Here is a 25,090-nt window from a genome sequence, read left to right on the forward strand (position 1 = left end):
TGAATTTTGTAGACTGTGTAGGTGATGTATTTAGGATTGTCATGCATATTTTTTACATGTGTGACTTTACTGTTGGTACTTTATGGTATCTTTACCGAAATAAAGCTCACAATGAATGGATGAAAAATAAAGTGGACACTTTGAGATGTAATTCTGAAAAGCATTTTGTTTTTCTTTCAGAAACCCCAAAGTAAAACTCACAATGTTTTGCACAGTATTTATTTAATAACAAAATGTGTTAATGAAATTGTACAATTTGGCATGTTTATTTAAATGTGGCCAAACAAGTTGTTTAACCAAATTTGGTCAAATTTCATGTACAGGCCCAAAAATGATTGAGGCATATGTTTTCCAATGTTCCTGTGTAAAGGGCCATCTAAATTCAAGTACAGTGTTGCTATTGCAAGACGGATGTGTATATATATATATATATAAATATATATATATATATATATATATATATATATATATATATATATATTTCTGAGGCTTGTGGAATCTGCTTAGATCACATGCTATACATAGGCTAACATCTAGTGGAAGTTGCAGAGTATTACAGTTGTTGTTTGTACTCATGGTCCGTCACGCGTCGAGGTCCCTCAGTTTATTTTTTTCCTCCATCGTGAGCGGTGGCTTCTCATAGAGTTCAATTTCGGCTGATGCCATTTACTTCTGAAAGTTTAAATATAGTTACTCTTTCTGTCCTTTTCCTTCCGACATCGTTCTTCAACGCAGTGAAAAAGACAAGAGAAAGACAAGACAACGCCATCGGACGGAGTCAAGTTTCGACAGACCCTCTCGGCTTTGGAAGGCCCACTGGACCTAGACCCATACAGTAGGGAGAGTGGGGGGCAGTCATTTAACAATGCATTTTCCCACTTATTCCCTTTATCGCCCGGCTGCCTTTCCAAGAGATGGATAGGACACTCTTTAAATTCTGCCCCACATGTAATAAAAATGTTTCATAGCATGCAACCTGTGTCTGAAACGCAACCACGACGAAGGGCACTGTCGAGCTTGCAAGCTCTTTAAACCTAAGACCGTTAGTGATTGCAGAACCAAACGCTGGGCCCATCACGCCATGCAGGCTGAAGCCGCCATGGACGTGGAGGCAGCCTCCAATGACGGCAGCGTCGCCCTGTTTTCAGAAGGCAAGGGCAACAGGGAACATCCAAGTTCCCAAGTGCAAGCCCTCGACCCTAGAAGACAGGCCGGCGGCTCTGTTGTGGGGACGACACCCGGTGGCAAGAGCATTCCCTCTTCCCACACTAAGCACACATCCCGCGTCGATGTGTCAGCGCCGCCAACTGAATGCCCAGATTCAGCGTCTAGGGGGAGATCAGTAGATTCACTGTTCTCTGGGCACCGAAATCCCAGTGCCCCATGGCAGGCCCTATAAGATAAAGGACGCCACCCGTAAAACTCCTTGAGCTGAACGCTGAATGGTCAACAGACGAAGCGGAGGCCCTTTCCAATGCCGAAAGTCAACACATTTTGTCAAATCCGGCAGGGGAGTCCAAAAATACAGGGTTATCACACCTGGTTAAAAAACATGTCACAGAAAGCCTATTAAAGGCTACTCTCTCCAAGAAATCTTCTTCCAAGAGTTCTGATCATAGAGACAAGTCTCATAAAGACAAACACAAGTCTCATAGGGATAAGTCTACCCATTCTAAAGAAACTTTAACAGTTCCACAAGAAGAGGATGATGGTCCCTTAAGCGAGGCCTTACATAACAAAGGCCTACCCACACCAACACCCCAAGTCCCTGCCATACCCTACCCTGGGGTTATCCCCAGCTCAGCCCTATGGACAGCAGAGGACATAGATAAGGTGATGTCCAGAATGACCTTTTTTGCTAATTTATTTGAAAAAAGCCCTCATGCAATAGAACATTTTCAGATCACACCTCCCACTGCTCAGGCTTCAGGCTCTAAGCCCATGTCTTCCACTTCTCAGCCACTGTCGTCATCCCAGCCACCAGCAAAGAGGTCTCGCACTTGTGCTGACCTTTATGACATCCATACAGACACTGAAAAGGATCAGGAGGAATATCAATACTATGATGGTGATGATGATGATGATGGTGATGAGGATGATGAGGCAGAGGTGTATACTATGTCTTCTCCAATTCAATAGGATTCCCCAGTGCCTGATTCTCCCTTAGATAATCAGCCCTTATTCAATGACTTACTAATCAAAGCAGCTGAGCACTTTGGTAATCAAATTCAGGAGACTCAGCAAGACACCCCATCTTTGCAGACAAAACATGCAAAGAACCATAAATCTTCTCTTTCAATTGTGTTTCTCAATAAACATGAATAAGTCAAGTCTTGTATCAAGCACAGCAAAACAAGAGTTCCTAGGAGCTGCATTAGATACAAGAACAGGCTTAGCCTTTCCATCCATGGAAAGAGTGCAGAACATGCTTTGGCAAATACCCCAGTATCAAGCCGGTCTCCAGATAAGCATACGCAAAGCAATGTGTTTGCTAGGCATGATGGCATTGTGCATATATCTAGTCCCACACGCACGTCTGTGCATGCGACCAATGCAGGAGTGGTTGGCGAAACAGTGGTCTCATGCCAGTGGTCAGTGGGACGATCTAGTGGTCGTTTCGCCACCACTAGTTCAAAACCTACGCTGGTGGTCGAGAGGGAATCTGTTAAAGGGAAAACCCTTCCATGATCTGGAAGCACAAGCGATTGTCACAACAGACACATCACTCTCCAGGTGGGGGGCTCACTACCTTCACCACACAGCACATGGTCTGTGGACTCATATCATGGCACTGAACCATATCAACCTGCAGGAACTTCTAGCAGTTTTCAAAGCACTTCAAGCAATCGAAGCGCAACTTACGAACCAGTCGGTTTAGATGCTAACGGACATTACAACTGCGATGTTCTACATCAACAAACAGGGGGGCACACACTCTCCAAGTCTGTCCAAGTTGGCACAGAAAATATGGAAATGGGCACTCAGACGGGGAATATCCCTATCCTCCCAACACGTTCCAGGGGTACTTATCACTCTAGCAGACTCTCTGAGCAGAGATCCCCTACCAGAGGAACACGAGTGGCAACTAGACTGAAGCGTCGTAGACCACATCTTCTCTCAGTGGGATTACCCCACACTAGACTAGTTTGCTACAGGAGAAAACAATCAATGCCTAGACTTCGCGTCCAGGTTCCCCCAGCCAGTCTCCAAGGAGAATGCTGTATGGATGAACTGGTCAGGGAAATTTGCCTACGCTTTTCCCCCCGACTCCATTAATGAGCAGAATGGTGAACAAGATGCACAGAGAACAGTTGACGCTCATCCTGGTTGCAAACTGGCGATGTGCAATCCCATCAAACTCCCGTGCCAACCCAACCTGTTAACCCAACACGGAGGAACAATAGTGCACCCACAACCACACTCAATGAACTTGGCATCATGGCTCCTGAAGTCATAGAGTTTGGACACCTTAATCTACCACAGCGGTGTATGGATATGCTCAAAGAGGCATGAAAACCAAACACAAGACACTGTTATTTCGACAAGTGGAGTAGATTTGTTATTTGGTGCCAGTCAAGACAAATAAACCCCATAGAAGGTACTCCTTCACACATTCTAAATGATATGCTCCACTTGTTGGACTCAGGGTTAGTATTCAACTCTACAAAGGTCCACCCAGCGGCTTTATCAGCTTATACCACCTCTCAAAGTAAAGTATTGTGGTGGAAAATTCCAGTCATTAAGGTATTCATGGAGGGAGTAAAAAGACTCCACCCTCCAATTTCTAACCCACCTCCAGAATGGGATCTCAATGTAGTACTAGCAAAGCTCATTCGAGCCTATGCATAAGTCAAATCTTAAACACCTGACATACATGACTGCTTTCTTAGAGGCTATTACTTACATAAGAAAATTTAGTGAATTACAAGCATTGTCAGTGCAGGACCCCTTCTTTATTATGCATGAAGATAAATTGGTTTTACGTACTCATCCTAGGTTCTCCCCTAAATTCATTTCCAAATTCCACGTGAACCAATCTATTGAGCTTCCAGCTTTCTTTCAGAATCTAGCTCAGGTGAGGTAAAACTCCACACACTAGATGTTTATTGAATTTATATAGCGCTTTAGGCCAAAGCGCTTAGATGTGAGGAGGGCGGTCCTTTACTACGTAAACAAAACCAGGCTGCTTAGGAAGACAAATCAACTGTTTGTCTCTGTAACAGCAGGCAGAGAAGAAGACCGCATTTCCGAAAATGCCATCTGCAGATGGATAGGCAGATGTATACAATTATGCTATTCATTATCAAACAAAACACTGCCTTTTACACTAAGAGCTCACTCCACACAGAGCACAGGAGCTACTCTGGCTTTTATCGCAAATGTCCCCTTAGATAGCATTTGCAAAGCAGCTACATGGAGCTCAGTACACACTTTCACTCAGCACTACTGCATTGACACCCATTCCAAAGCAGATACACAGGTGGGACAAGCGGTTCTAAAACATCTATTTGCCGCTGCTGCTTCTCTCGACCCACCACCTTCTCCTAACACTGCTCGCTAATCTATGCATCGCATGTGATCTAAGCAGATTCCACAAGCCTCAGAAGGGATACATTACTCACCGTAATCATATTTCTGATGCTTGTATCTGCTTAGATTCACATGCGCTCACCCTTCTTCCCAAGAGAAGGTGCATAGATGTTATATGAGCTTTCTGTTATCTATCTGCTTGTATACACCTGTACTCACGCTACACTTCATGCAACCTCATGTCAGAACAAAAACAATCTGAGGGACCTCCATGCGTGAAGGACCATGGGTACAGTGGACGTCACACTAGGGATAGTATTACTTGCACGCCCTGTCAACGTCCCTTTTTGAGTTTCGAAAACAACAACTGTAATTCTCCATAGCTATCACTAGATGTCGGCCTATGCATAGCCTGTGAATCTAAGCAGATATAAGCATCAAAAATACCATTACGGTGAGTAATGTATCCCATATATAATATATATATATTTAATGAAAAAACAATGTTAAAAAAATCTTATGGTTACAAGTAAAACCGAAAAAACCTCAGAAATTCTCCCGTTATGGTAAGCTAAGCAACCATAACTCGCGCTACCACCGTGCACTGCTAAGACTACCACCGTGCACTGCTAAGACTAACACCCAGGACATCAAAGATGACATCACAAATGTCTGTTGATGGCTGTTGATCCATATCTTTGGAAGACAACAGTCCTCTGTATATACTGCAACACACCACTCTGCAGGGTGAAGCAATTTCAATGTGCTTTTGAAGCTGTAATCAAGGAGCATGAGAAACACTGCCCACTACCTTAGAAGTAACACACATGCAACTTCTTCCCCTGTCCATCTGCCCCCCCATATTAGTGCTTGGTGCCTCTTCCCTCATTTCCCTCCTCACCTTACGTTCTAACCTCTCCTGCAAAACATTTTTTTTAAAACAACAAAAGAAAGGTTCCTTTAGGAACCACCTTTCACAGTTAAAAAATAGAACTAAAAAGAATCTTACAGACTCCATCTACTTTACATTTCTCAATAAAGTACATAGATTCAATACTTTTTTCCAACATTACCATTAGCATTTTGTGTTATGCTAATGAGAATAATGTGGCATTCATCCCCCGTTCTAGGGACCGGAACGGGGGATAACGGCCCGGCAGCCCAAGTTATGGGCCCAAACGAAGTGGGTCCGTGTGCACCTTGATGCTTGCGGGCTTCGGCTCGTTACAAATAAATAACTAAATAGCGAGGGCTCCGGACCATTATCCTCCATTGCAGTCCCTGTAATGGGAGATAAAGGCCATTAGCACCCCTGGTTGCCAAAGCGGGGAGCTAGAAAATAGATTTTTCTTCCTACAGCGGGACACGTAGGAAGGAAAATCCTTTTCCACAATGGCCACCATGGAAAGAGAAGGCGGGGCTCCGTACAGAGCCCTTCTTCCTTTTCCATGGCAGCCTGCAGAAGGCAAAGTCAGAACACTATGACCATATTACAACGAGCACACTTTTTTTCCCTTTCAAACCTATCCTACTTTCACATAACTTTACCACATAGCCGGTCCCAGGTGGATACGGCCACTTTAACACAATTACCATTTTTTGTCCCTCGCGGCCATGGCCAGTAGCCAGATTGTCTGGGTCATGCCCTTGTACCAGGACCCGGAAAATTTGGCCACTGCCCATGGCAACAGATTATACCTCAGTCACCAAAGGTATATGACTATTTTTTGTACCTACATCATGACACTTGTCAAAAAATAAAACGCGGCACATTTGCAAAACCATGCTTTAATGTCCTTGCCAATGCTCCTTAAACGAGTTTACTTGAAATCCGCCCATGTTTTATTTTTTCAAAAGTGTCAAAATGTATGTACATACAATAGTCATATAACTTAACCCCCACTTAACAAAATCCATTCAGTCTTTACACAAACATTGAAGGTTGGGTCTATAATTTTTCTGAAAACGTACGTCCACATTCGTCAAACGGCAGCAAAGTTACAAGCCATCTAAAAATGTTAAGAGCCCCCTCTAAGTGAGCACCCACTTGAGAAAATCCCACCAACCTTTACAAAAACATTTATATCTAGATTTAAAATTGTTTTGTAAACTTTTGTGCAGATTTGTCAAATGGCACCACATTTATAAGCCTCTACAATATTTTGGGACCCCCCCTCTAAATTTGTTCCCTCTTGATAAAACAGCTTCATAACTATTCAGATCCAAGTCTAGAATAAAATTCCAAAATGTCATGCAGTTTCATTGAGTGGCACCAAAGTTATAAGCCATCCAAGAACTGCTATTCATTAACCCTGTAATGAAGAAATAGGCATAGATGTCCCAGAACATCTGAAGTGTTTGCGAACATCACAGGACTGTACCCGAACATTCGGACAGTTCGCAGACTTTCAGGGTGAAAAACACCAGTTTTGTTTGCTTCTTACGGCCATATCCCATCCCATCCTCATCACCCGTCACCTCCACAGAGATTGTTTGATAAGTTTGACAAGTGCAATGTTGTGTTTTTTTATGTTTCTATCGTGGTGTCCGAGGACACCGGCGGATGTCCACGAATCCAACATGGCGGGCATTTCCAAAAATCTGACGCTCTTCACGCTTTTCACCATCCAATCGGTGGCCGCGTCCGATGTCCGTCACAGCACCCTCTGGGCCAATCGGATGCCTGTCTGCGGACGGAACAGGAAAATGGGTCTCCGAAGCAAAACCAGATATCACTAATTTTTTTAGACCTACTTTTTGGTCGTTTTGAAAAGAACTACTGGACGGATTTACACCAAATTTACAAAAGCACGCTTTCTGGACCAAGCCGCCACTCCTGGCACACATTTGGTGAAAATCGGTCCAGCAGTTTGGGCTGTAGGCATGAGCAAAATTTGTTTCCATTATGTCTATGGAAGAAAACAAAATTCGGGACCCCCCCCTATAACTTTGCCCCCTTTGACGAACCTCCCCAAACTTGCCAAAAAAATTCAGAGCAGGCCCTATACTTTTTCTGCAAAGTTTGGTAAGGATTCGTCCAGGGGGAGTGAAGTTATAAGCTGCCCAAAAAGTGCTCTTCCTATGAGTTGAGCAACTTAATCATAACTACACAGCCTCTACCGGAGGCTCTGTAATACAGAAGAGCGAGCGAGAGAGAGAGCCCACTGTCTTAGAAACCATTTGCTACAACTAGATCCAGTACAAACTTTTTCTTCAATGTCACCTATCCACGCTCATGAGCTCCTCAGTTTCATATTACCAAGCCGGAGCATGGGACCTTCCCCGCAGGGAGGGTGAGGAGGGTCGTCAGTATTGTGACGAGGAAGAGTAGGACTAGGAGTAATGAAGATTACCAGTAAGTAATCAGAGCATTACCTCCACATCCACTCTTCCTCGTCCCAGTACTTACCTCATGAGGTAAACCAATGCAGCAATGGGGAAAAGGTCCCAATGAGACACAGAGCCAAAAACCGTGAAGCATAACACACACCCACAATAACTCTTAATTCACATCCCCACAGACAAAACTCCAACCATGAAGGAACCAACCCACGAGTGGGAGAAACTCAACCCATAACGGTTGATGAAAATGGCTAGACCAGCCAAGACATACAAATCTCTTGCAGAGAAAACCCTCCTTGCATCAGCCCAGGAAGCCGCCAAACCCCTGGCGGACCGCCCCTGATCGTGCTCAGGCACAGGCAGGCCAGAAGCCACATAGGCCCTGGAGATCACAACCCGGAACCACCACAAAATGGAAACCACAGATGCGTTATGCCCAGCCCCAGCCAGACCACAAGTAATCAGAAGACTATCAGATTGGTGGAAAAAACAAACCAAGCCAAATACTCCAACACGTCCCGCCGGACATCAATGTTAAGCCAAGCCACCTCCTTAGGCGTTCTCGGATCATGAAAGAAGTCAGGGAGAACCAGATCCTGAGAGGTGTGAAAACCGAGAGACAACTTAAGGGAGAAACTTCGGACCACACCCCAGCACCACCGAGTCTGGCAGCACCCTCAGGAATGGAGGGTGACATAAGAGAGCCCCAATCTCCCCAAGCCTACTGGCAGAAGAGAGGGAATAAGAAAAGCAGATTTCAGTGTAAGATGTTTGATATCAATCTCGGAAATGTGCTCAAAAGGAGTCCCGTGAAGGAACCGTAATACAAGAGGGAGATCCCAAGGGGGAAGCCCTTTATCAGCACAAGGACAGGAAGAAGAAAAACCCTGGATCAACTTCCCCACCAACACCTCCCCATCCAAGTGACCATCAGAGTCCCCTAAAATGAATTTCATGGAGGCTCACTGAGAGCGAAGCCTGGAAAAAACTGCCAGGCCCCTGTCAAAAACCCCTTCTGGAGGAATTGAAGGATAGCTGAGAGGCCAGAACGCAGGGGAGGGAACCCTGACCGCTCATTCCAGTCTCGGAAATGGCCCCAATGCCTGCCGAACACCTTCAGAGTGGACAGTCTAAGAGCATCCATTATGGACTCAACTACAGGATCAGAGAACCCCGAGATATCAACCTAGAGTGAGCAATAGCCACACTGCCCATTGCATCCAGTGGACTTCCAACCGCAGATCCCCTTGAAGGGGAAACGGCCACCTCGGAACCAGCCAAGGTTAGTAGGACCGAAGCTCCAACAGAGAGGGGAGCCAACTCCGGCGGGACCAGAACAGAGCCAACAACAACACAGTCACCCTGGACACTCTGATGCGCCAAACCACCCAGGGCAGAAGGGGAATAGGCAGAAAGGCATAAAGGAAAACCCCAAGGCCACTGTACAGAGAGGGCGTCCATCCCCCAATCCCCTCTGCCTGAAACCGAGAGCAGAAGAGGGGAACTTCTGCTGAGGCCGGGGATCCAAACAGGTCTAGAACCGGGGACCCTAATCTGACACAGGTCACCGCAAAGACCTGGGCCGACAGGACCAGTTCCGCAGAGGAGTGAAACCGGCGTCTGAGAAGATCTGCTTGAACATTGTCCACCCCTCTGATACGTGAGGCCACCAGAGACACCAGATGATATTCCTCCCAGGTGCCTATCAGCACTGCTAGAGCATTCAAGGAGCGGTCAATGCAGTTGACATATGCCTAGGCCGTGGTATTGTCCGTTCGGACCAAAACCACCGACCGTCCAGCAACTCCTCGAAGTACACCAGAGCTTGGATAATGGCACAACTCTTGCCAATTGGATGATCGCTGGCTCTCCCCAGATCTCATAACCCTTGAGCTGAGAGGACCCCCAATGGAGACCCCCCCAACCAATTCTGCTGGCGTCGGTAGTAAGAGAGGCCACAGGAGGAAGGACCATGCACACCTCAGCCCGTAGACTTGGAACCCCCCCACCAACATAGCAGGGAGACTCGCAGCGCTGGGGACACTGAAATCGAAACTACGAAAGCCGAGACATCGGGAGCCAGTGGGAGAGAGTATAAGACACCAGGGGACGTAACTGAAGATGGGCTCAAGGAACTGGAAAACACGCAAGACGCCACGTGTCCCGTAACTTCAGCAACAGGCGAGCCGAGACATACTGCCTTCTGAGAACCCAGCCCAGTACAGCCAGCAAGTGCCCCCCTGCACAACATCCAGAGTACGTTCCGCAAAGCCCTCACGTTGATGCGTTCCGTCCGGACAAGCAGTGCAGGGCCTTGAGACCCATAAGCAGGTGACACATCCTAGAATGCATAGGGACCAGGAACACCCGCAAGTAGAAAACTTGACCCTGAACGGGAAGAGGAACGGGCAAGACGGTAACCCACAACAACCATTCAAAGAGAACAGATCCCATGGCCAACTACTTGGTACGTGAGCTGGGTACCAAAGTCCCAACCATGCAAACCTAGACAGGAGGAGACAGGAACGGCAACTGATACCCCCCCCTCTGGAAAGAGCCCATTACCCAGGAAGCCGAACCCCACCGGTCCCATACACCTCCGAGAAGAGGAGCCAGGGAAAACCGCCAGTCACTGCACTTGCACCAGGGAAAAATCACAAGACGTTGAAGCAGGCCTGCGCCACAATATAAGCCACAATGCCTGTCAGCCCACAAAAAGATCCGACCGATCAAAAGGAAGATACAGGATAGCCCAGAAGTCCAGCAGACCATGGCCCCCTCAGCCAACAGAGGAGCCACCAGGCTGGCGTCAAAAGGGCAGAGTACTGTCACAAAGCGGGGCAAAGCAATCCATCGTGGATAGCAGACATCAAAGGCAACCCCCTACCCGGGGTATGCCTATACCGGAAAAACCAACTGAAGGGACATCCCCCTCCACCGGGACCAGGGGCTCTGAGAACCCCTCTAAGCACAGACAAGTGCCACCATGTGCCATATTACTTCCCACGTGTCTCAGAGGAGGCTTGAAACCAACAGTTCGGCACCGGAGGACCTAGGCCCTAAAAGAAGAGACCCTGGGGACCCCCTGCATGGCCGTTACTTCCATGATGCATTTTCTATAATTCCATGCCGGACAAGGGAAAAGAAAATCATCTCCTTTGACCTTCCCTCGCGCAGTTCAGAGGAAGAGGACAGGACAAGGCGACTGCGTCCATGACTAGCACAGACCCAAACACACCACTAACTCGCCACATGACTGAGAGGTGGCTTGAGCCCTGTATCAAGTAGCTGGTAGCCCCATGCTCTAAATGGTTCCAATGCGTCAGTCTAGAAAGGATGAAGGGCTGAGTCAGCACCGCTGAGACTCGAACCCAAAGTGTAGACTAGGCCAGGCCGGTACCCTTCCGGCCGCTTGCAGACGTGTCCAAATCTGCGCCGTTTTCACAGGCTGCACAAAAAGAATGGAGCTAACATCCGGTGCATCCTGGGCTGTGTGTGTCTGAGGAGCGGGTGGTATGTATCATGCCTGCGACAGAACAGAGCCCCCGCACTTTCAAAGACTCTCTGCCACTGTCACCCCACAACAAGAAGCAACAAAAGGGAAGGCTAGCCCATACTGCCAAGTGCATGCCATCATTTCCAATAAAGATGTGTACACAGAGCACGAGGAAACGGCCTGTCGATGGAGTCAAGATGGCCATACCAGCAGGAGAGGGGAAAAACATCCAGCACAGTCCTTCCCTCTCCTTACCTTCCCCCAGAGAATGCAGCTAACATCCAGTGCATCCTGGGCTGTGTGTGTCTGAGGAGCGGGTGGTATGTTTGATTGATTGATTGATATTTTATTTCTATCGCGCTCATACACGAGTGTTTCAGAGCGCGACCAGGCAGGGAAAGGGAACAGGGGAGAACAAAAACAACAATCTTACTAGGCCCAGTGACATTGAGAACATGCAAGTGCAGGGTAGAGGGAGAAGGGGGAGAAGTGCATGGAAGGGGGAACAAAAGGAGAGTGCGGAGCGAGAAGGAAAAAAACAAAAATAATAATAAAATAATAAATAAAAAGGCAACAAACAATAGGAGTGCAGCCAGCAAGTGGCAAGTGCTGGGTTTATGGCAGCAGGCCGTGTAGGTCTGAAAGTGCAGGAAGAAAAGGGGAGGGCTGTATGGGTACAGATACAGTCCCCAGTGCAGGGGGTGGCCCGGAGGCAGTGCGTGAGGGTGGCAAGATGAGCAGGTACCTGGGCCCAGAGGACAGAGGGTGGCCAGGTGCATGGTGCCAAGGGAGAGTAGAATCAACAGGGGAGAGGGGAGGAGAAGGCAGAAGCAAAGAGGAAGGTTTTGAGGTGCTTCCGGAACCGGAGATGGTTCTCCTCAAGTTTTAGAGTGGCAGGGAGGCTGTTCCAGAGGGAGGCCCCAGCCGAAGACAGAGATCTACCCCCAGCTCGTTTCTTTGAGAAACGACTGACCCTGAGCGAGTTAGAGGTAGAGGAGCGGAGTGCTCGAGATGGGAGGTATTTGCAGAGGGATAGCTGAAGGTATGTTGGACCCAGGCCCCAGAAAGTCTTGTGGACAATGCAGAGGGTTTTGAATTTAATCCTTGCATCCACTGGGAGCCAATGGAGAGATTTCAGAGCTGGAGGGATACGATCCCAGGGCTTGAGGCCAAGGACAAGTCTTGCAGTCCTGTTCTGGATAAGTTGCAAAGGGCGGAGAGTAGAGGCAGGTAGATTAAGAAAAAGGCTGTTGCAATAGTCCAGCTTAGAGAGAACCAGAGCTTGGGAGACAGTGAGCTTCTGGGGGAATGAGAGGAAAGGAAGAATACCTCTGAGGAGGTGCAGTAGGAGGTTTGACTTTTTTGATACATCAGCGATGTGGGCAGAGAAGGAGAGTGTGGAATCAAAGGTGACACCAAGGTTCTTGGACTCGCAGGTGGGGATAGGAGGAGAGCCAAGGGAGGCCAGCCAGAGAGTGAGGGGAAAGGAAGGTGTTGGTGTGCCAATGAGGAGAATCTCTGTCTTGCTGGCATTAAGACAAAGATCGTTGGCGGCACACCAATCTTGGATGGCAGTTAGGCAATCAGTGATGAGAGAAATGGAGGAGGTGGCCGAGGGCAGCCTGAAAATGAGTTGAGCAGAAAATGGCAATACAGCGGGCGAGAGTTGCCAGGTATTGGTTGAAAAGCCAGGGTGAGAGGTTAGGCCCCTGGGGAACACCACAGGTGGAGAGAAAGACAGATGATAGGAAGGACCCAAGTTGGACCTGGGAGGGTCGAAAAGAGAGGAAAGAGGTCAGCCAGGCCAGAGCCTAGTCAGTGATGCCCAAGTTATCCCGGAGACGGTTGAGCAGGATGGTATGGTTGACCGTGTTGAAGGCAGAGGAGAGATCAAGTAGGATGCGAACAGAGGGAATGCTAGAGTCAAGGTTGGAAAGCAGATCTTCACAGATGTTCAGAAGAGCAGTTTCCGTGCCTCTGCCAGATCTGAAGCCAGACTGATGGTCATGGAGACAGCCAACAGAATCAGAATGAAGGTTTAGCTGAGAGATGGGCACCTTTGCACAGAATTACACAGGAAACCCACAGAGAGAAACACGACATTGAAATATGAAAGTCAACACCCGGCCAGTCTACTTCAAAACTTACCTTATGGTATGTTTCTATGGCTACGCCAGAATTGTACAGACATCACAAACTTTGTTAAACACGCAGCCATTTTGGAAAAAAAGACTACTAGAACGTGGGTACCCCAAGAAACTCATAAAACATTCTAAAAAGAGAGCTTGATACACCAACCGAGACTTGCTACTGTTACCCAAGCATGACACTGAAAAGAAAGACGAGCAAGTATGTGTCTCAACTTTCTGCCAACACAGTAATGCTATCAGAGGCATTATTTTAAAGAACTGGCGAATTCTAAATACATCAGGGACTATCATATCAAAACCTCTGTTTGCTTTAAAAAAAAGTAAAGATTTGAAGCAAAAGATGACTCGTGCTAGTAGAATTCTTCCTAAAATTCATGCTATTCGAGATACTAATTCTAATTCAGTGGTGGGACATTATCCATGCACCTCATGTGTTGCATAAAAGTTTTTTTTTTAAAACCACTTCGTTCAACTTACACAATAAAAAGTGGGACCTTCGTACTTTCACCACGTGTGTGAATAAGAATGTCATTTATGCCATTTGTTGCCCATGCCAGTTGTTGTATGTGGGGAAAACAAACAGAGAGGTGAGTACCCGCATTAATGAACATCGTTCTAAGATTAAAACACGGAATCTCAATGCCCCCATGGTGATCCATTTTTTCGAGATGGGACATACGGCAGAACAATTGGAATGGTTTTGCATAGAAAAAGTATATGCCCAAAATCAAACCCAACTACTCAAAAATGTGGATTATAAAGAACAACTGTGGATATTTAATCTAAAAACACTGTCTAATTCAGTAAACTAAGTAGCAAGCAGGGACCCTGGTCCTTAGTCCCTAGTCGTTTTCATTCTAATTAGGACCTGACATCGCGTCCTTAGGACTCCCATGAGAATCCTTCCACTTAGGGGCAACGTGAAGCTATTACAGCATCCATTTACAACGTGCTGAAAAAGATGCCATTTACCATGAGAAACTCAGCAAGATAAGTAGCAAGTAATCTAAAAACACTGTCTAATTCAGTAAAGTAAGTAGCAAGCAGGGACCCTGGTCCTTAGTCCCTAGTCGTTTTCATTCTAATTAGGACCTGACATCGCGTCCTTAGGACTCTCGCGAGAATCCTTACACTTAGGGGTAACGTTAAGCTATTACAGCATTTCTTTACAACGTGCTGAAAAAGATGCCATTCAACCTTGAGAAAATTCCAACCATACACAAATATATATTGTGTACACGGGTTTTTTATGTGCGGTACAAAAAACCAACTCCCTAAAATGGGGACATTATGCCTGTACGAAGATACGAACCTGGTGTAAGGGGTTCCGCCCCAGTATATAATGCATTGTTGCCTTGGCAGCACGCATGTAACGTTTAAGTAATGTGCGTTCTCTCGCAAGCACGCTACTACTCAGGGAGCAAGTTCATAGTCTTGGGCGGTACGGCCCATTGCGGGATCATGTGACACAATGCATGATCACGTGTCCCAGCAGACGCTATTTTATTCGCCACGGAGACCGATGAGGCGCTACTTAATGCTTCTGCCTGACGGAATTTACTTTTGGACGGGTGACCGGTGCCCGCGAGTGGGACAAGATCTTCTGTGTGCCTTAGCTAAGCGCTACGACATCGAGTGTTGACTTTTAGAGGCTGCCTGCCATTAAGGGAGAATTGTCTTTATTCAGGTTATCACATGTTCGGTGACTATATATATTGCCACAGAATTTTGAGGGCTTTTATTTTAGTTACCGTTCCTTACCTTCCGCGAGCTAACTCCAGTTGGCACTGCATGCCGTACGAATTTGGCTAGTTCTCACTGGGGAAGGCTTATTAACTCGTGTGACTGGAATAAGTCCAACTTTTGTACATTAAAATGCTTGCTTGATGGTTCTGGCACGTATAACATCAGTGTGACTAGAGTTAATTTATACTCTTACATATTCAAATGCCTGTTTTTCGTTTAGGCATGTTTAACATCGGTGCAGCCCATTTTGGACCCTTGTAGTCACTAGTACATCCATCCTCGCTTTTTGTGTCATCAATTGGACACATTTGGTATGAATTGTCAGCCTACAACTTTTTATTCTTGACTTATACGGTGGGCTTCTACCTGGTGATGTTGATATATCCATTAACACTTCACAGGTTGGAGTAATCCTGGCGCTCAGCATTGTAGTGTGCAGGAAATTTCCCTGGAACGCTGTCAATTAGTTCACACAGGTGGACCCATCTACAAATGAAAGGGAGATTCGAACAGCCTCCCTGTGGGTATGTAAAGGTTAGTCAATTTCCATCATCTGATTTCCTCTTGCCCCGGTTTAACATCTGGGGGCTCAAACACCATTGCCAGAAGTTGCAGTATACAGTTAGGATAACCGTATCTTTGGGTTAGACAATAAGTATGTGACCAAAGTGCTTCCTTCACATTTTCTAACTTTTGGGGTTGCCATAGCCACTTCAATTCTGTGCCCACACTTGTCAAAATGATGATCATGCAATTAATTGGTATCGGCTCTGTCCATGACCTGGTTCCACTGTCACCTTGAGACATCAATTCATGATGGTAGCACTTCTGTCTGACACCTGAGGTCCACCCCGGAGAATTCCACCCGGTTGAGAGCAGGTTGTTGTTTGTGTCTACTAATTGATCATTTTAATAATGTTATATAGTGTTTTTTTTAATTGGAGTTTATATATCGTTTCATGTCATTATCTAAGTTAAGGGAATTTATGTATTGATGTTTCCCTTTTCTTTCTTTTTCCCTCCTCCCCCATTGTTAGAATGTCTACTTTTTACTCCTGATGAAGAAGTTACTACAATAAAGTACATACGTCGAAACCGGTTGAGTGTGGATTGGGATGAGGCCGTGGTCAGAGACTTCTGGGACCCATCTCAATTGCCTAGGCCACTGATACTATCTATTGTGGCCCAACAGATTGATTGAACATTCTTTCTATAAATTCTTCTGATGAATTATATGTCATGAATTTTCTTATAGATTTTATATTGTACACCCATTGGTGCTTGGTATGAGTGGTTTGTTGTATGGATGTATGTGGATGAATGCTTGGACGATTGAAAAGGATGATTTTTACTATTTAGATGTGTTCTTTTTAACAAAAGTTGTTTCCTGCTATGTAAATTGTTTTTTTACAAGTGCAGATTAAATCATGATTTGTTTCATACATTAAATTTGTATCAGGTTTAATAAAAATCCTTGATACCAAAACCCTTGAATCGTATCCTTTGGATGCCTTTCTGTGATCTAATTTCATATTAATACTCCCAACCAGAGTGTGGGGTCCCCTGTGTCTTTCAGAAAACACATTAGCTGAGAGATGGCCAGCTTTTCAAGGAGTTTGCCTAAGAAGGGGGTAATGGAAATTGGGCGATAGTCTGCTGGGCAAGAGGGATCCCCTGTGGGTTTCTTGAGGAGAGGATGCACAAGGGAGTGCTTAAGAGGGGAGGGGAAGGATCCTGAGGCAAAGGACTGGTTGCAGAAGTCGGCAAGGGCTCGAGCAAGGGTATCAATGTGGTCCTTGAGAGTTTTAGAGGAACAGGGATGAACCTGTTTTGACGTGGCTTTCATAGATCGGACTTGCCTAGCGATCTCATCAGGGGAGAAGAGAGGAAAGGAAGAGAAGGTGGGTGGGGGGGTGGCTGGAGGAGGGTCAGTGAGTACCGACGGAGAGGGGAGAGGAGAGGAGAGGGGGTGGAGTAGAGTGTGGACAGGATGTCCTGGGTTTTTGAGATAAAGTGTGAGGCCAGGGCATTGCAAAGAGCCTGAGAGGCAAGGGGAGGGGTAGAGACTGCATCAGGGTTGGCCAGCTCCTTACAAATTGTAAAGAATTCTGCCGAGCTGTTAGATGCCGCAGAGACACGGGCTTGAATGTGGACTCTCTTCTTGGTACGGACAGAGAGACGGTATTGCCTTTGGAGAAGGAGACAGGCCAGTTTGTCAGAGGATGAGCAGGAATCCCTCCATTTTCTCTCAGCCGCCCTACACCTACGTTTAAGTGTAGCTCGGTTGGAATCATACCAGGAATTGCATTTGGCTTTGGACTTCAGGCGGATCCTCATGACAGGGGCAAGAACATCAAGAGTATCCGAAATAGAAGAATAGAGAGAAGACAGGGCTGTGTCAGGGTGTGAGTCAGCCAGAGGAAGAGGGGGCGTGGAGAAGGTGGAAGCAAAAGCCTCGACTGACACACGCTTCATGGGCCGGATGTCCAGGAAGGTAGGTGGCAGTGTTGGGGTAGGCTTGGCTTGGGGGGAAGAGAGAGAGAGATGAGAGTAGAGGAGGTAGTGGTCACTCCAGGAGAGGGGAGTGGAGAGAGGATAGATAGGGGGAGGCTAGAGGAGATCAAGACAAGTGTGTGCCCTGCAGAGTGCGTTGGGCCAGATGGGAGGATAGGGAGAGGGAATCGCAGAGGTCGCGAAAGAACAATGTTGAGGGTCAGGGAGAATCAAGGTGAATGTTGAGATCACCAAGGAGGAGGAGTTGAGTGGTTGAGGCCAGGAGAGAGGAGGAGAGGTCAGCCCACTCAGAGAGAAAAGAGGTGATTTGACCAGGGGGCCGGTAGAGAGTGGCAACAGTAAGAGAGTGGCTAGGAGAGATTGAGAGCCTGCAGACGAGGCATTCGAAAGAGGAGTAGATCTGAGTGGGAATTATAGTGGCAGAAATCCACTCAGGAAAGATCAAGGCTACACCCCCTCCAGGGCGAGTGGATCTGGGTGCGGAGAGGATCTTGTAGCCATCAGGGAAGAGAGTGTCAAATCTCGTAACAGAGCTGTCTATGTGACATGACAGCGACAGAACAGAGCCCCCGCACTTTCAAAGACTGTCTGCCACAGCCACCCCACCAGAGGAAGCAGATAGACCTCACAACAAAAGGTAAGGCTAGCCCATACTGCCAAGTGCTTGCCATCATTTCCAATAAAGATGTGTACACAGACCACGAGGAAACGGCCTGTCGAAGGAGTCAAGATGGCCATACCAGCAGGAGAGGGGAAAACATCAGCACAGTCCTCCCCTCTCCTTACCTTCCCCCAGAGAATCCAGCTAACATCCGGTGCAACCTGGGCTGTGTGTGTCTGAGGAGCGGGTGGCATGTGACATGCCTGCGACAGAACAGAGCCCCCGCACTTTCAAAGACTCTCTGCCACTGTCACCCCACGACAAGAAGCAGAGAGGCCTCACAACAAAAGGGAAGGCCAGCCCATACTGCCAAGTGCTTGCCATCATTTCCAATAAAGATGTGTACACAGAGCACGAGGAATCGGCCTGTCGAAGGAGTCAAGATGGCCAAACCAGCAGGAGAGGGGATAAACATCAAGCCCAGTCCTCCCCTCTCCTTACCTTCCCCCTGGCCGTGCATGACCCGGGACACAATGCTCATGCTTCGGTCCGGAGCCCAACAAAGAACCGAGTGAGGCAATCCGGCTCAACTGTGACCCCAAGCCCCGCATGGGACCCAGGAGCAGCGCCACACATGAGGGGGCCGAGGGCCCCGCCACACAGCCCCTCCCCCAGGGGGCCAGCAATCGGTGCTCCCCAGTGCCCTGCACCGGGAAGAAAAGGTCCAACCTGCCAGAGGCAGGAAAAATTTAACTGAGTGACGTGGATGTGGGGGAGGAGTTATAGTGATTTTAAAAAATAGAAGAAGGTCCTGTGTCGGAGGCAGGGGCCTCATGAGGTAAGTACTGGGACGAGGAAGAGTGGACATGGAGGTAATGAGACTTTCACATTGTATTTTGGTCTCCTCTGCCGGTCATTTTGAGATGCAGTGTAGCGCATGCGCGCCGCCATGACGCATGTCCTTCGGGAGAGGCTCATCCGGCCCCGTTTCTTCTTTGCATTCCGGGACTTATTATTGGAAGAGCAAAATTACACGTTCCACAATGCAAAGGCGAAATCTGTGCTGAATGACAACCTCCCGGCTGGCTTTGGCTTGTTGACATGTATGCACCGTAGTGTGATCGTGCTAACTACATACTTGTTTTCAGTTGTTCATGTGTAACATCTTCTCCAAAAATTAAAACATGTCTGATGTGTTGAGAATAAAATGGCAACCAATTTGAAGTGTTTCACTCTTGCCCACCTAATATATAGAGATAAAGAGTAGCTTCTAAATATACTTCAGATGTCATTACAGGGAACTAATGAACAGGTGGGTAACATTCCGCATAGTATGCACACGGCCGCCTGATCCCTAAGTTACAAACACAAGAGGGTCTTGTTCGTCGTCCCGTGGATCCGTAAAAAGGGTGGTAAAAGCGGCGGCACAATTTTACCCTAATGCTTACCAACATGTTGGATTTTTACAATTTGACAGGCAGAGTTGGGCAGCAGGACCGATTCGCCTAAGAAATGCTGTTGCGTTATCGCCAGCATATCTTGTCATGCTGGCAGTAAATCAATATATTCCTATGGAATCCGCCAGAAATTACCACCTGGTAAAAGCACAGTCGTTATTTGAGGGAGTGTTTACACTTTTCAACAAACCGAGTGGAAGAGTGAAATGTAAAGGCAATTCATTTTGCATTTGGTGTACTGTTACTTTTCTATTAGGGAGCGGAATATTTAAACATTGCATGGAGGAGACCTTTCGCACTGAAGTGGACATGGAAGTGGTCCCCTCTGTGCATTTGGCATCTTAAATGAAACTGTCCCCCATACACCTTTGTGACCTTAGGAGCAGACCTTTCTGACATTACCACTTGAGGTCGAGAACCTCTTGGACTCGTGGTCCCGGATACAGACCTTCCTGGTGTAAGGCACGGAACCTCTTGACCTCCAGGCCTCGGGACGCACCTTCCCGATTCCAGAGCCTCATAGACGGGTGGGTATTCGTGCTCTCAGTTATTTTTAGACTCTGGGTGTCAGACACAGAGTTTCCAGATGAAACTGACAGACCTCTCTGAGCTCAGTGACAGTCATTCCAGAGGTCAGGTTCAGATGTTGCAGACTTCAGGCCCCCAGGAACAGACAGTGGATAATGCTCAGACCTTTGTCCTGGTCCCATTGACTCAGGGTCTTACCTTCCCAAATCTGTGTAGAACTGGCAGACCTTCCTGGCGTCAGACATGGACTGTCCTGGTCCCATTGATCTGTGCAGAACTGGCAGACCTTCCTGGTGTCAGACATGGACTGTCCTGGTCCCATCGATCTGTGCAGAACTGGCAGACCTTCCTGACGTCAGACATGGACTGTCCTGGTCCTATTGACTCGGGGTCTTGACTTCCTATATCTGTGTAGAACTGACAGAACTTCCTGACGTCAGACATGGACTGTCCTGGTCCTATTGACTCAGGGTGTTACCTTCCCGGATCTGGGCAGAACTGGCAGACCCTTCCGACGTCTGGCATGGACTGTCCTGGTCCTATTGACTCAGGGTCTTGCCTTCCTAGATCTGTGTCCCATTGACTCAGGGTCTTACCTTCCTAGATCTGTGTCCTATTGACTCAGGGTCTTGCCTTCCTAGATATGTGTCCTATTGACTCGGGGCCTTGCCTTCCTAGATCTGTGTCCTATTGACTCAGGGTCTTGCCTTCCTAGATCTGTGTCCTATTGACTCAGGGTCTTGCCTTCCTAGATCCGTGTCCTATTGACTCAGTGTCTTGCCTTCCTAGATCTGTGTCCTATTGACTCAGGGTCTTACCTTCCCAGATCTGTGTAGAACTGGCAGAACTTCCTGACATTGGACATGGACTGTCCTGGCCCTATTGACTCTGTGTCCCATTGACTCAGGGTCTTATCTTCCTAGATCTGTGTCCTATTGACTCAGGATCTCGCCTTCCTAGATCTGTGTCCTATTGACTCAGGGTCTTGCCTTCCTAGATCTGTGTCCTATTGACTCAGGGTCTTGCCTTCCTAGATCTGTGTTGACTCAGGGTCTTGCCTTCCTAGATCTGTGTCCTATTGACTCAGGGTCTTGCCTTCCTAGATCTGTGTCCTATTGACTCAGTGCCTTGCCTTCCTAGATCTGTGTCCTATTGACTCAGGGTCTTGTTTTCCTAGATCTGTGTCCTATTGACTCAGGGTCTTGCCTTCCTAGATCTGTGTCCTATTGACTCAGGGTCTTACCCTCCTAGATCTGTGTAGAACTGAACTTCCTGACCTTGGGCTCTCGAGCAGAGGTTCTCCTAACCTCAGTACCTCAGAAGTAGAACATTCTAACTTTATTGCCTCAGCTCAAGGACAGACTGTCTTGTCCTAGCAAAAGGTATAAACAAGCAGGATGACAACAAACTACCTTTCGATGTCCACACCAAAGGAAACAAAAATGAATCTCAAACCGTATGTGTGTGCAGGTACACCATCAATCGTTTAACAAATATAACGAGATGGGAGGCTCAGTTTTAACAAAAATATCTCATATTTATTTTGTTCAACTCGGTCATAAAACAGACCATTTGGTCACATTTGCAAATCTCAACAACATATAAAAAGATCAAATAAAAAGAGACAATTGGTCAACAGTTTTTGTCTTGGCATTCATTCACATTATAATTTGTATTATAGGTGATGTTAGTAACACATGAGTGACTTTAGACTAGCTCATTTATGTTTGCTTTGAATTGAAGCCCACAGTTCAGTTGTGTCGACATGAGTGGATCCGTTTCCAGCCTCAACGTTTATTTGACAAACCGACTTTCCCTTGTTCTTATACTGGTTAGTCGTGTATGTAAGGCTTTCCTCAGGACACATCCACCCTCTGATTAGAGGGTCAGGAATAGCACAAGTTGTGTTGTGGATTGTCTCATAGTATCTATTATGGCTCTTTATTGGTCATAAGAATAGTCACTAATTAGTACGGCATCTCTTGAATGTGCCATTGTTTTCAGACCATCCATTGTGCACGGCGTGATCGTACGGATACAAGCTATTTTGAAGTGTTGCTTCACCACCAAGCTCTGTTGTTACTCCACAAATGCTTTGGAGACCGCACAGAAGTCGCAGTCTGCGCTCCGCCTGGAGAACAGCAGCAGCCGCTGCACCAGTCACACTCAAGAAGTGAGATGCTATTCTTGACCTTTGAGCCTATGCTTCAAGCAAACATAAATGAGCTAGTCTAAAGTCACTCATGTGTTACTAACATCACCTATAATACAAATTATTATGTGAATGAATGCCAAGACAAAAACTGTTGACCTATTGTCTCTTTTCATTTGATCTTTTTATATGTTGTTGAGATTTGCAAATGTGACCAAATGGTCTGTTTTATGACCAAGTTGAACAAAATAAATATGAGATATTTTTGTTAAAATTGAGCCTCCCATCTCTTTATATTTGTTAAAAGATTGATGGTGTACCTGCACACACATACGCTTTGAGATTCATTTTTGTTTCCTTTGGTGTGGACATCGAAAGGTAGCTTGTTGTCATCCTCCTTGTTTATACTTTCTGTATTTAGTCCTCCGTCAACAAGCCCCTACTTATAAAAAAAAAAAGAGGACACATGCTATAGCAAGTTGCTCATTGTTTCTTTTCACACTTGTCCTCGCAAAAGACAGGCATTGATATTGCTAACCGCTTATGAACCGAACCTTACGACCGCAGAGCGGCTGAGAGAGAGAGAGCGACCTTTCAGCCCTCATGGTCGCAGACAGACATTTTCCTGACCATAGGATCAGATTTTTCAAGTCTGAGGAATAGACTTTCCTGACCTCAGGGTCAGAACTTTGTAACATCCCTTAAATAGGATCTAGAGAGTTGGGTGGGTTACTTGTCCGCAATGTTAACTGCCCATTTTGGTAACTTCCTAAACAAATTAGCATAATGTTTGAATTTTGATCAGACTCATTTTTCCATTTTTATCTTTATGGGTATCTCTGTGCCTCTTCCTGTCCTATTTCCCTTCCTTCTTTTCACCCCTTTTCCCTCCTTTATTTCATTCTAAATTGCCCTATATACATATATACATACACGGGGTTTGAGGTGGTATTTGAGGTAGCTTTTGGGGGTCAACTTCTTCGGTCTTGCGGCCTTTAAGAAAAAAAGCAAATTGCTGGTGTTGCGTCGGTGTGAAAGTAGGGACGGAGGAACCACTACCTCCCCAGCGAGGCTTTTAAAATACTTAGTGCTGGGTTTTCACACATTGACGGCGCCACATGGGTTCAGTAACGTAATAACGCGCTGATTCAAAATAATGCTTGTAAGAAAGCATGACTCCCATAGGAGTGCCCTTTTATTGACACATGTTTCGGCTCTCCTAAGACTTCCTCAAAACAGGGCAATAATTTTATACACATCCATGATCTTGCTCATTGTCTGTGAATGCGCGAATTGTTGTTCCTTCATGTTCCCCTGTATTCACAGCCGACGCGAGGGACACAGACACTACACTTTGCAGGTGGGATTAACCCAGGGGAACATGAAGGAACAACAATTCGCGCATTCACAGACAATGAGCAAGATCATGGATGTGTATAAAATGATTGCCCTGTTTTGAGGAAGGCTCAGGAGAGCCGAAACACGTGTCCATAAAAGGGCACGGCTATGGGAGTTATGCTTTCTTACAAGCCTTATTTTGAATCAGCGCATTATTACAGTACTGAACCCATGTCAATGTGTGAAAACCCAGCACTATATATATATATATATATATATATATATATATATATATATGTACACACACACACACACACATATATATATATATGGTAGGTAGGGAAATGTATCAGAATGGGTAAAGAAAAATTAGGAGGATCTCTGTTCTAAATTTCGAATTTATGACAGTATGACCATTGGCGATCTCCAGCTTCTTCGCCCCCCTCCAGTTTCCTAAAACAATGGGTAGCTTTTAGCCAATCTTACTGTAGTGATGGGCCGAGCGGTGTGGAGGTCCACGTCCAATGCTGGTCTTCAGGTCTGTGGAGGTTCCCCTATGATGCGTGCTTGTCAGTAGAGGTCCCCATGAGCTGATGATTTCGGCAGGTGGCCGATGCCCTCAGGTGGGAGGTATTCCTGTGCGATAGTGGTTTTGCTTTCCCAAGGTCTATGTAAGTGGCTTCATCCACAGACAGGGGTCCACGGGTGGTGAACTGAGGAGATTCCAGTGGTCCAGCGGTAGAAGTGCCCACGAGTAAGTCGCCCAATATTTGGTTTTTCTTGTGCCACCTGGCTGGGCACCAGTCCCTGCGTCTCTCCCGGCCCGTCCACCTGCTCTTTATGCTGCCATAGTGCTTACCACCTTAGGCTTTCAGGCTCTCTGGATAATACTGTGACACACAGGAAACACAGCTGTGTTTAGCGGTAAACAGCTTCTTTGGCTGCAGCCAAGAGGTGCGGAGAACCTGTAAGGGGACGTCTCGCGTGAGCTGGATTCAGCAGGAAGCAGGCCTGGCCGGAGTCATGTAAACAGAGCTGGGAACCAAGCGCCCCCCACAATCAACCTCCGGTGCATTAAGACATGGTATTTATTTTATTATTTAATTAAACACGCAGAGGAAAATATTTTCCAGAAAATTCTTGGATCATAGACAAGAATTGCAGAAGCTGCAGCGCAAACATTGCGCTAGTACCTGGGAATATTGCTCCAGTGCAAGGTTCATTTTGCACTATCGC

At 46.6% G+C, this 25,090-nt stretch overlaps 1 protein-coding gene across 1 annotated transcript in view; it reads right to left on the bottom strand.

Annotated features, from left to right (window-relative positions):
• Nucleotides 1–24,717, bottom strand: part of LOC138581057 (large neutral amino acids transporter small subunit 4-like) — a 292,371-nt gene extending 267,654 nt beyond the window's left edge. Inside the window, exon 1 of the mRNA XM_069652100.1 lies at nt 24,341–24,717. The gene's annotated coding sequence lies outside the window, so the exon portion shown is untranslated. The remainder of the gene's footprint in view (nt 1–24,340) is intronic.
• Between the last annotated feature and the right edge of the window lie 373 nt (nt 24,718–25,090).

This window comes from Ambystoma mexicanum, chromosome 3p, assembly GCF_040938575.1.
Source record: "Ambystoma mexicanum isolate Mex_15411 chromosome 3p, UKY_AmexF1_1, whole genome shotgun sequence".
Lineage (NCBI taxonomy): Eukaryota > Metazoa > Chordata > Amphibia > Caudata > Ambystomatidae > Ambystoma > Ambystoma mexicanum.